The sequence below is a fragment of the Myxine glutinosa genome, chromosome 5, assembly GCF_964187855.1.
Source record: "Myxine glutinosa chromosome 5, kmMyxGlut1.1, whole genome shotgun sequence".
NCBI lineage: Eukaryota > Metazoa > Chordata > Myxini > Myxiniformes > Myxinidae > Myxine > Myxine glutinosa.
The window spans coordinates 30146514-30156684 of NC_136265.1; positions in this window are offsets into that span (position 1 = coordinate 30146514).

A 10171-nucleotide genomic window follows, 5' to 3' on the forward strand; every position below is an offset into this window, starting at 1 on the left:
AAAAAACATGCGTGCAAACAACAACAACAAAAAAAAACTTTGAAACCACGTGGCAGTAACGACCACAGAACCCCCCCCCCCCTCTATTTACATGAATGGTTTGGTCCATTCGCAACGACCACAGAACCCCCCCCCTCTATTTACATGCAATGGTTTGGTCCAAAGCGAACGGCTTGCAGTGTTTGGTAAAGAAATCGCCATAGCTCGGTAACTACTTGTCCGATTAATTTCAAACCTTGAAAAGGCACATCCTCGGGTCCCCAGCAATATACCTGGCAAGTTTCAAGTATATCGGACCGGTAGTTGTCGAGAAACAGCGGTCACAGACAAACATACACACATACACACATACAAACACACATACAAACACACATACACACATACACACAGAGATTAATGGAATTATAGATAGATGAAACTACCGATCCTTTGTTCTTATTGGTACCTTGGTTCATTTTACACAATGAAACTACTGATCCTTTGTTCTTATTGGTACCTTGGTTCATTTTACACAATGAAACTACTGATCCTTTGTTCTTATTAGTATCTTGGTTCATTTTACACAATGAAACTACCGATCCTTTGTTCTTATTGGTACCTTGGTTCATTTTACACAATGAAACTACTGATCCTTTGTTCTTATTAGTACCTTGGTTCATTTCACACAAAGAAAACTTCCAATCCTTTGTTCTTATTGGTACCTTGGTTCATTTTACACAATGAAACTACTGATCCTTTGTTCTTATTTGTACCTTGGTTCATTTTACACAATGAAACTACTGATCCTTTGTTATTATTGGTACCTTGGTTCATTTTACACAATGAAACTACTGATCCTTTGTTCTTATTAGTATCTTGGTTCATTTTACACAATGAAACTACTGATCCTTTGTTCTTATTGGTACCTTGGTTCATTTTACACAATGAAACTACTGATCCTTTGTTCTTATTGGTACCTTGGTTCATTTTACACAATGAAACTACTGATCCTCAGTTCATATTTGCACCTTAATTCATTTTACACCATAAAAGTACCGATTCTGGGTTCAAATTGGTACCTTGATTCATTTTACACAATGAAACTACTGATCCTTTGTTCTTATTGGTACCTTGGTTCATTTTACACAAAGAAAACTACCGATCCTTTGTTCTTATTGGTACCTTGGTTCATTCTACACAATGAAACTACTGATCCTTTGTTCTTATTGGTACCTTGGTTCATTTCACACAAAGAAAACTTCCGATCCTTTGTTCTTATTGGTACCTTGGTTCATTTTACACAATGAAACTACTGATCCTTTGTTCTTATTAGTATCTTGGTTCATTTCACACAAAGAAAACTACCGATCCTTTGTTCTTATTGGTACCTTGGTTCATTCTACACAATGAAACTACTGATCCTTTGTTCTTATTGGTACCTTGGTTCATTTCACACAAAGAAAACTTCCGATCCTTTGTTCTTATTGGTACCTTGGTTCATTTTACACAATGAAACTACCGATCCTTTGTTCTTATTGGTACCTTGGTTCATTTCACACAAAGAAAACTACCGATCCTTTGTTCTTATTGGTACCTTGGTTCATTCTACACAATGAAACAACTGATCCTTTGTTCTTATTGGTACCTTGGTTCATTTCACACAAAGAAAACTACCGATCCTTTGTTCTTATTGGTACCTTGGTTCATTTTACACAATGAAACTACCGATCCTCAGTTCATATTTGTACCTTAATTGATTTTACACAATTAAACTACTGATCCTTTGTTCTTATTGGTACCTTGGTTGGTTTTGCACAATGAAACTACCGATCCTTTGTTCTTATTGGTACCTTGGTTCAATTTACACAATGAAAGTACCGATCCTCAGTTCATATTTGTAGCTTGGTTCATTTTACACAACTAGGGCATGCCCGTACGTGGGTGCCCGTTCCTTGCCAAAAAAAAAAAAAAACGCTACCCGTACGCTCTACCCCGCCCGTACGCCCGTACGCCCGTAAACAAAAAAAACAATGCTCTTCGCTTCCGCCCTTCGCTCTGACTGAATTGGGAGAAATAATGCGCATAAGAAATCGAGAAATTATTATTTTCTCCGGAAGAAATCGAATTACGAACCGTAATGGCGCACGCGCTGGGCTCGGCTCGCTCTCACATCGGCCACGCCTACGCAACAAAGCGTTCTGTGATTGGCTGCCGGAAGTGAAGTCTTCACTGTCCGGAAGGTCGCAAATCGCAGTTACGATGAATCGCAAATTAGTTTTAATTAGTTTTAAAACATAGTTTAACGGCAACATAGTTTTCCAACGTGAAATAAATGAATACGCTCTCAAATGTGCCGTCCGAGGCAGAGTCTGTTCGCCACGTTCGGCACACGTGATAGCTCGCTGCTCTCTGATTGGTTGAATCGTTTTTTGGACATAGCTCGGTAACTACTTCTCCGATTAATATGAAACCTTGAAAAGGCACATCCTCGGGTCCCCAGCAATATACCTGGCAAGTTTCAAGTATATCGGACCGGTAGTTGTCGAGAAACAGCGGTCACAGACAAACATACATACATACATACATACAAACATACAAACATACAAACATACACACAGAGATTACTGGAATTATAGATAGACTAGGGCATGCCCGTACTATATATATATATCTAAAATTATATCCCCCCCCCTCTATTTACATGAAATGGTTTGGTCCAAAGAGAACGGCTTGCGAGTACGGTGACAATCACCCCCCTCTATTTACATGAAATGGTTTGGTCCAAAGCGAACGGCTTGCGAGTACGGTGACAATCCCCCCCCTCTATTTACATGAAATGGTTTGGTCCAAAGCGAACGGCTTGCGAGTACGGTGACAATCCCCCCCCTCTATTTACATGAAATGGTTTGGTCCAAAGCGAACGGCTTGCGGAGTTTGGTAAAGAAATCGCCATAGCTCGGTAACTACTTGTCCGATTAATATGAAACCTTGAAAAGGCACATCCTCAGGTCCCCAGCAATATACCTGGCAAGTTTCAAGTATATCGGACCCGTGGTTGTCGAGAAACAGCGGTCACAGACAAACATACAAACATACAAACATACAAACATACACACAGAGATTACTGGAATTATAGATAGATGAAATGGTTTGGTCCAAAGCGAACGGCTTGCGAGTACGGTGACAATCCACCCCCTCTATTTACATGAAATGGTTTGGTCCAAAGCGAACGGCTTGCGTGTACGGTGACAATCCCCCCCCTCTATTTACATGAAATGGTTTGGTCCAAAGCGAACGGCTTGCGAGTACGGTGACAATCCCCCCCCTCTATTTACATGAAATGGTTTGGTCCAAAGCGAACGGCTTGCGGAGTTTGGTAAAGAAATCGCCATAGCTCGGTAACTACTTGTCCGATTAATATGAAACCTTGAAAAGGCACATCCTCAGGTCCCCAGCAATATACCTGGCAAGTTTCAAGTATATCGGACCCGTGGTTGTCGAGAAACAGCGGTCACAGACAAACATACAAACATACAAACATACAAACATACAAACATACACACAGAGATTACTGGAATTATAGATAGATGAAACTACCGATCCTTTGTTCTTATTGGTACCTTAGTTCATTTTACACAATGAAACGACTGATCCTTTGTCCTTATTGGTACCTTGATTCATTTTATACAACTAGGGCATGCCCGTACTATATATATATCTAAAATTATATCCCCCCCCTCTATTTACATGAAATGGTTTGGTCCAAAGCGAACGGCCTGCGAGTACGGTGACAATCCCCCCCCTCTATTTACATGAAATGGTTTGGTCCAAAGCGAACGGCTTGCGAGTACGGTGACAATCCCCCCCCCCTCTATTTACATGAAATGGTTTGGTCCAAAGCGAACGGCTTGCAAGTACGGTGACAATCCCCCCCCTCTATTTACATGCAATGGTTTGGTCCAAAGCGAACGGCTTGCGGAGTTTGGTAAAGAAATCGCCATAGCTCGGTAACTACTTGTCCGATTAATATGAAACCTTGAAAAGGCACATCCTCGGGTCCCCAGCAATATACCTGGCAAGTTTAAAGTATATCGGACCCGTGGTTGTCGAGAAACAGCGGTCACAGACAAACATACAAACATACAAACATACACACAGAGATTACTGGAATTATAGATAGACTAGGGCATGCCCGTACTATATATAAGCTAGGACGTGCCCATACGTGGGTGCCCGTTCCTTGCCAAAAAAAAAAAAAAAAAAAATTTGTGTAGGGGTGTGTGTGTGTAAACATCCTAGGGCGTGCCCGTACGTGGGTGCAAAAAAACATGCGTGCAAACAACAACAACAAAAAAAAACTTTGAAACCACGTGGCAGTAACGACCACAGAACCCCCTCCCCCTCTATTTACATGAATGGTTTGGTCCATTCGCAACGACCACAGAACCCCCCCCTCTATTTACATGCAATGGTTTGGTCCAAAGCGAACGGCTTGCAGTGTTTGGTAAAGAAATCGCCATAGCTCGGTAACTACTTGTCCGATTAATTTCAAACCTTGAAAAGGCACATCCTCGGGTCCCCAGCAATATACCTGGCAAGTTTCAAGTATATCGGACCGGTAGTTGTCGAGAAACAGCGGTCACAGACAAACATACACACATACACACATACAAACACACATACAAACACACATACACACATACACACAGAGATTAATGGAATTATAGATAGATGAAACTACCGATCCTTTGTTCTTATTGGTACCTTGGTTCATTTTACACAATGAAACTACTGATCCTTTGTTCTTATTGGTACCTTGGTTCATTTTACACAATGAAACTACTGATCCTTTGTTCTTATTAGTATCTTGGTTCATTTTACACAATGAAACTACCGATCCTTTGTTCTTATTGGTACCTTGGTTCATTTTACACAATGAAACTACTGATCCTTTGTTCTTATTAGTACCTTGGTTCATTTCACACAAAGAAAACTTCCAATCCTTTGTTCTTATTGGTACCTTGGTTCATTTTACACAATGAAACTACTGATCCTTTGTTCTTATTTGTACCTTGGTTCATTTTACACAATGAAACTACTGATCCTTTGTTATTATTGGTACCTTGGTTCATTTTACACAATGAAACTACTGATCCTTTGTTCTTATTAGTATCTTGGTTCATTTTACACAATGAAACTACTGATCCTTTGTTCTTATTGGTACCTTGGTTCATTTTACACAATGAAACTACTGATCCTTTGTTCTTATTGGTACCTTGGTTCATTTTACACAATGAAACTACTGATCCTCAGTTCATATTTGCACCTTAATTCATTTTACACCATAAAAGTACCGATTCTGGGTTCAAATTGGTACCTTGATTCATTTTACACAATGAAACTACTGATCCTTTGTTCTTATTGGTACCTTGGTTCATTTTACACAAAGAAAACTACCGATCCTTTGTTCTTATTGGTACCTTGGTTCATTCTACACAATGAAACTACTGATCCTTTGTTCTTATTGGTACCTTGGTTCATTTCACACAAAGAAAACTTCCGATCCTTTGTTCTTATTGGTACCTTGGTTCATTTTACACAATGAAACTACTGATCCTTTGTTCTTATTAGTATCTTGGTTCATTTCACACAAAGAAAACTACCGATCCTTTGTTCTTATTGGTACCTTGGTTCATTCTACACAATGAAACTACTGATCCTTTGTTCTTATTGGTACCTTGGTTCATTTCACACAAAGAAAACTTCCGATCCTTTGTTCTTATTGGTACCTTGGTTCATTTTACACAATGAAACTACCGATCCTTTGTTCTTATTGGTACCTTGGTTCATTTCACACAAAGAAAACTACCGATCCTTTGTTCTTATTGGTACCTTGGTTCATTTCACACAAAGAAAACTACCGATCCTTTGTTCTTATTGGTACCTTGGTTCATTCTACACAATGAAACAACTGATCCTTTGTTCTTATTGGTACCTTGGTTCATTTCACACAAAGAAAACTACCGATCCTTTGTTCTTATTGGTACCTTGGTTCATTTTACACAATGAAACTACCGATCCTCAGTTCATATTTGTACCTTAATTGATTTTACACAATTAAACTACTGATCCTTTGTTCTTATTGGTACCTTGGTTGGTTTTGCACAATGAAACTACCGATCCTTTGTTCTTATTGGTACCTTGGTTCAATTTACACAATGAAAGTACCGATCCTCAGTTCATATTTGTAGCTTGGTTCATTTTACACAACTAGGGCATGCCCGTACGTGGGTGCCCGTTCCTTGCCAAAAAAAAAAAAAAACGCTACCCGTACGCTCTACCCCGCCCGTACGCCCGTACGCCCGTAAACAAAAAAAACAATGCTCTTCGCTTCCGCCCTTCGCTCTGACTGAATTGGGAGAAATAATGCGCATAAGAAATCGAGAAATTATTATTTTCTCCGGAAGAAATCGAATTACGAACCGTAATGGCGCACGCGCTGGGCTCGGCTCGCTCTCACATCGGCCACGCCTACGCAACAAAGCGTTCTGTGATTGGCTGCCGGAAGTGAAGTCTTCACTGTCCGGAAGGTCGCAAATCGCAGTTACGATGAATCGCAAATTAGTTTTAATTAGTTTTAAAACATAGTTTAACGGCAACATAGTTTTCCAACGTGAAATAAATGAATACGCTCTCAAATGTGCCGTCCGAGGCAGAGTCTGTTCGCCACGTTCGGCACACGTGATAGCTCGCTGCTCTCTGATTGGTTGAATCGTTTTTTGGACATAGCTCGGTAACTACTTCTCCGATTAATATGAAACCTTGAAAAGGCACATCCTCGGGTCCCCAGCAATATACCTGGCAAGTTTCAAGTATATCGGACCGGTAGTTGTCGAGAAACAGCGGTCACAGACAAACATACATACATACATACATACAAACATACAAACATACAAACATACAAACATACACACAGAGATTACTGGAATTATAGATAGACTAGGGCATGCCCGTACTATATATATATATCTAAAATTATATCCCCCCCCTCTATTTACATGAAATGGTTTGGTCCAAAGAGAACGGCTTGCGAGTACGGTGACAATCACCCCCCTCTATTTACATGAAATGGTTTGGTCCAAAGCGAACGGCTTGCGAGTACGGTGACAATCCCCCCCCTCTATTTACATGAAATGGTTTGGTCCAAAGCGAACGGCTTGCGAGTACGGTGACAATCCCCCCCCTCTATTTACATGAAATGGTTTGGTCCAAAGCGAACGGCTTGCGGAGTTTGGTAAAGAAATCGCCATAGCTCGGTAACTACTTGTCCGATTGATATGAAACCTTGAAAAGGCACATCCTCAGGTCCCCAGCAATATACCTGGCAAGTTTCAAGTATATCGGACCCGTGGTTGTCGAGAAACAGCGGTCACAGACAAACATACAAACATACAAACATACAAACATACACACAGAGATTACTGGAATTATAGATAGATGAAATGGTTTGGTCCAAAGCGAACGGCTTGCGAGTACGGTGACAATCCACCCCCTCTATTTACATGAAATGGTTTGGTCCAAAGCGAACGGCTTGCGTGTACGGTGACAATCCCCCCCCTCTATTTACATGAAATGGTTTGGTCCAAAGCGAACGGCTTGCGAGTACGGTGACAATCCCCCCCCTCTATTTACATGAAATGGTTTGGTCCAAAGCGAACGGCTTGCGGAGTTTGGTAAAGAAATCGCCATAGCTCGGTAACTACTTGTCCGATTAATATGAAACCTTGAAAAGGCACATCCTCAGGTCCCCAGCAATATACCTGGCAAGTTTCAAGTATATCGGACCCGTGGTTGTCGAGAAACAGCGGTCACAGACAAACATACAAACATACAAACATACAAACATACACACAGAGATTACTGGAAATATAGATAGATGAAACTACCGATCCTTTGTTCTTATTGGTACCTTAGTTCATTTTACACAATGAAACGACTGATCCTTTGTCCTTATTGGTACCTTGATTCATTTTATACAACTAGGGCATGCCCGTACTATATATATATCTAAAATTATATCCCCCCCCTCTATTTACATGAAATGGTTTGGTCCAAAGCGAACGGCCTGCGAGTACGGTGACAATCCCCCCCCTCTATTTACATGAAATGGTTTGGTCCAAAGCGAACGGCTTGCGAGTACGGTGACAATCCCCCCCCCCTCTATTTACATGAAATGGTTTGGTCCAAAGCGAACGGCTTGCGAGTACGGTGACAATCCCCCCCCTCTATTTACATGCAATGGTTTGGTCCAAAGCGAACGGCTTGCGGAGTTTGGTAAAAAATCGCCATAGCTCGGTAACTACTTGTCCGATTAATATGAAACCTTGAAAAGGCACATCCTCGGGTCCCCAGCAATATACCTGGCAAGTTTAAAGTATATCGGACCCGTGGTTGTCGAGAAACAGCGGTCACAGACAAACATACAAACATACAAACATACACACAGAGATTACTGGAATTATAGATAGACTAGGGCATGCCCGTACTATATATAAGCTAGGACGTGCCCGTACGTGGGTGCCCGTTCCTTGCCAAAAAAAAAAAAAAAAAAAAATTTGTGTAGGGGTGTGTGTGTGTAAACATCCTAGGGCGTGCCCGTACGTGGGTGCAAAAAAACATGCGTGCAAACAACAACAACAAAAAAAAACTTTGAAACCACGTGGCAGTAACGACCACAGAACCCCCCCCCCCCCTCTATTTACATGAATGGTTTGGTCCATTCGCAACGACCACAGAACCCCCCCCTCTATTTACATGCAATGGTTTGGTCCAAAGCGAACGGCTTGCAGTGTTTGGTAAAGAAATCGCCATAGCTCGGTAACTACTTGTCCGATTAATTTCAAACCTTGAAAAGGCACATCCTCGGGTCCCCAGCAATATACCTGGCAAGTTTCAAGTATATCGGACCGGTAGTTGTCGAGAAACAGCGGTCACAGACAAACATACACACATACACACATACAAACACACATACAAACACACATACACACATACACACAGAGATTAATGGAATTATAGATAGATGAAACTACCGATCCTTTGTTCTTATTGGTACCTTGGTTCATTTTACACAATGAAACTACCGATCCGTTGTTCTTATTGGTACATTGGTTGGTTTTGCACAATGAAACTACCGATCCGTTGTTCTTATTGGTACATTGGTTCATTTTACACAATGAAACTACCGATCCTTTGTTCTTAAAAAAAGTTGTTGACCTTTGGCCTATGTTGACCTTTTGGCCTATGTTGGCCTCAAAATTAGTTAGTGGTTGAATTCAGTTACCTGATATGAAAATCCTTTTCAAATTTCAAGTCAATCGGATGAAAATGGAGGATTTTAGAAATCTGAAAAAGTGGTTGACCTTTGGCCTATGTTGACCTTTTGGCCTTTTGACCTCAAAAATATATAGGATTTTGTCAGACCACAACCCCTACCATTTGGTGAAGTTTTGTGAAGATCGGTTTAAAATTGTGACCTGTAGGCAAATATAAGTTAGCGGACAGACAAACACACACACAAACAAACACACAAACCGCAGTGATCAACATACTCGTCAAAATTTTTTTTTGCCAAGTAACAAACACGGCTCCTTTTATAATATAGATTTCGAGGTGTTCTGAATAAAATTGGGAGAAATCTGGGGGAAAATGAATGTGAGGAGAGTGGAGCTGGAGAGGGGGAGCGACCTGGCGTTGCTAAGTAACGCTGGGTACCTTTTGTTCGTACAGTAGCGTACAAGGCTCCACATAATAATATTGGGTCTATTTGATCAATTTGGTTTGTATCATTTTTATTATGTAATAAAAAACAACAGGTAATTTCATGTTTTCAATTTTGACCAAAAGTAAATAATTCTGAAATAAACAGGGCAGACGTGCTCTTTGTATGTTTTATTTTTTTTAAATGGGGCGTTGTTCAAGCTCCCAAATGAATATTTGTTCTCGAACTTTATTGCAAAAAGGAAAGTGTTATTTAAAGTTCTGATGACAAGTTTATTATTGATAAACTATTGCACAAAATGTGGACCAATACGAAACGCATGAGGGAAATCGCCTTCACGCAGCATTAATGGCTGACCAAGATGGCGCCCGGTAGCTTCACCGCGCTGTGTGTTGTGACTGGCGATGATCT